The following is a 3,450-nucleotide window of genomic DNA, read 5'->3' on the forward strand; positions in this document are numbered from 1 at the left end:
CAACTTGAATTAAAAAATCAAACTACTAGCAACCATAAAATAAAAGAAAATCTTGATACCTTATCATCCATGGTAAGACTCGAATTTAGGAATATGGAAAAGAGGATGCGTGATTTGGAGTGCCCAACTTCAAGAACAAATTGAATGACATTTAATGGAATGTTACTTCTTCTGATCAAGTAATAATACCCTAATTGGGCTTTTAACTTATTTAGTCCTTAAATCATTTCAATTAATTTAATAAATTCCCATTATTAACTATCTTATCACCACTAAATTAATTTAAACCAAATTTACTAAAAACGAATATCTTCCGACTTGATGTCTAGATTCAATACAAAATCAAATCAAGTACATTATATAATTTAATTTGATTTAAATAAAATACGGACATTATACTTTATTTAATGGACATGCGACTCGTCTAGGCTGTCTCAAGTGTATTCCAATGCAACCAATATAGTTAGTCACGCCTATAAATATTATAATAATTCAATAGTAATTTTAACAAAGATGCAACTAGTCAAGATAGACATGATAAAGAAAGAAAAAAAATAAGAACGTGGTGTTACAAAACATTATAATTTATCTAATTAACACGCGACTCGTCTAGGGTGTCTCAAGTGTATTCCACCACGACTATAAATATTATAATAATTCAATAGTAATTGTAACAAAGATGCAATTAATCAAGAAAGACATGATAAAAAAAGAACAAAAAATTAGAACGTGGTGTTACAATCACTATCCCACTCCGCCCCGCCACAACACCACACGACCACCGCCAACAACAAAAAGATCACTACCACAGAGTCGCTGCCTGCACAACACCTCCACAACCACCGCCAACCAACAACATCCCAAACTGCCAAATCCACCACCACACAAAACACTATCCAAACACACCCCCATCCGCCAGATCAACTATGCAACCAAGCAATCCACCAATGACCAAAAAATAAATAAAAACCAAGTAGAGTCGCGAACATCGGTGTTTACAATGTCGCCATGTCTGGTAATGGATGGAGCGCCTCTGTGAGAAGGGAAAATGTGTGGCGGCGCACAAACCTACACAAATCGGAGAAGATTTTAGCCGTCACTTCGTATACAAATCACCGCTGCTACGTTTCAGCTTGCAAAGGCTTTGATCTCTTCATTACAGTAGCATCACAATGTTGCTTACGTGGTGGCGACGACGAGTGCTCCGACGATGACGACGACAGATAGAGAAGAGGACATGAGAGAGAGAGAGAGAGGAGTAAGATGGAGAGTGAGTGAGTAAGAAGAATGAAATGATAGGGTTTGTAATTGAATTGTATGGAAATATTTAATATTTAATTATTATGTTAATACATGATTTGTGAATAATAAAACTTTAACCCTAATTTTTGAATTGTAATAGTTAAACAACTATCATTATGTAATTTCTTCAAATTTAAATTTATGGGGGTTGAATTTTTTTTTTCTTTTTGGCTTGGGACTGGACCTGGCTATATGTAGGTCAAGCCACCATATCCGCCCTTGCAACAACTATGTAGAACCCAACAATGAATTGCCATCACATCCAACTTGATCATGATGCATATCGATTTCGCATAAGCAGTAGTCATTGATTTTACTTGTCTCAAACCCTAAAAGTAAAAAAGGATATGTAATTGTTTTTGTATTTAGTGAACGCTTGGTAAGAATTTTTTTCGTTTAAGATTTTAAGTGGTGGACTTTATGAAATGTGTATATGAAAGTGGATAAAATTATAACTTCTATGGGATGTGTGAATAAAAATAAAATTTAATCAGCTTACAATAATGTTAAAAAAGCTTTGCCAAACATATAAATTAGGTGTCCAAATCTCACATTTTTCATCAAGAAAACACAAAAAGTCCTTCTAAATGACATATATAAAATCATTTATTAGAGAATGCAAAAGGTAGGAAAATTGTAGTCATATTCCTCATTATGAGGCTACATTAGTATTTTCATTCTAATTTCGAAGCAAAAAAAGTGAAAATAAACTCGTCTTTTCTACATATTTAAGGTCTATTTTGAACCAAAAAAATCGAGTACCAACATATCATCTCTTTAACTCTAGTTTAACAACATTTAATATTACAGCATACACCATTCACCCTCCTTGCCTAAAAGGCAAAAGAAAATAGCTAATTTCAATAAAAGACTAGTTTCGTAAAGTCGTGTAACTGAGAATATGAGTTCTTACAATATTAAAAAATATATATATACAAATCCAACGCGCATACATATATAATACGGAATTCCTGAAGAAGTTATCCATAAATACTTGCGTGCACATTCCAACGAAAAATGATCAAGTCAGAAATGGAGAAAGGAAAAGGAAATCACATGGCTCGCTGTTTAATCTTGCCATATCCAATCCAGGGACATAAATCCTATGCTCCAATTCGCCAAAATCTTGAGGCATAAAGGCCTAAGAATCACTTTAGTCGCAACAAAATTCTTGCGAAAAAATACACAAGAATTTTCAAATTCATCCAATATTTCCTTGGAAACAATCTCTGATGGATTTGATGAAGGAGGGAGGGACGAGGCCCGGAGTTTAGAAGCATAACTGGATAAGTTTCGTCGAGTCAAAACAAAAATTTTATCAGAACTGTTACGCCCCTATCTGAACCACCTCGGAATATCTACCACAAGACACTCCGATCTTCTAGACACCCCGATCTTCTAGACACCCACCCGAAGTGGTTTCGAAGTGATCTTTCCAATGTCAATGACCTACTATCACACTGCGAGACACAGACGATTCTCCACCTCGGAATATCCACCACAAAGGCACTCTGATCTGCTAGACACCCACCGAAGTGGTTTCGAAGTAATATTTCCAATGTCAACGACCTGCTATCACACTGTGAGACACAGACGATTCTGCCGAACTAACCGAAGCATCCTCGCCCATGATGTCGAGGTGAAGTACACTCCGGGGACCTCTGTCAAAATATATGCCGCCAATTTCAGAAGGAGATCTTTGCCAAGATTCTTTCTGCCCCCAAGGTTTAAATTGATTTGACGTCTCCATAAGGCTAGTTGATGTGACTTATCAACTTTATATCAACTCAACTCGGGAAAAGCAATTACCTTCCCACTCTACAGACGCGGCTGATTGACGCCTATGAGCAGATACGTCATACCGTCAGATGTATACACCTGCCCCACATCCAACGGTTCATCCCACCTATAAATACCCAAGGGTTGGCAAGAGGCAAAGGTAATGAAACTCTTACTAGATAGCACTCCATAACAAGCATATATATATATATATATATATTTTCTCCTCCCCTCTATTATTTTGCACAACCCCTGGGTAATGTACCGACCACCTGAACTTGACTCGATCGTCGGAGCGTATACGGCCGCCACCACCCCCGCTGGTCCTGACCGTGTGCATCTGATCGTGCGTTGATTGTGCGCCGGGAG

This window comes from Olea europaea, chromosome 7 (assembly GCF_002742605.1).
Source record: "Olea europaea var. sylvestris chromosome 7, O_europaea_v1, whole genome shotgun sequence".
In the NCBI taxonomy this organism is placed as follows: Eukaryota; Viridiplantae; Streptophyta; class Magnoliopsida; order Lamiales; family Oleaceae; genus Olea; species Olea europaea.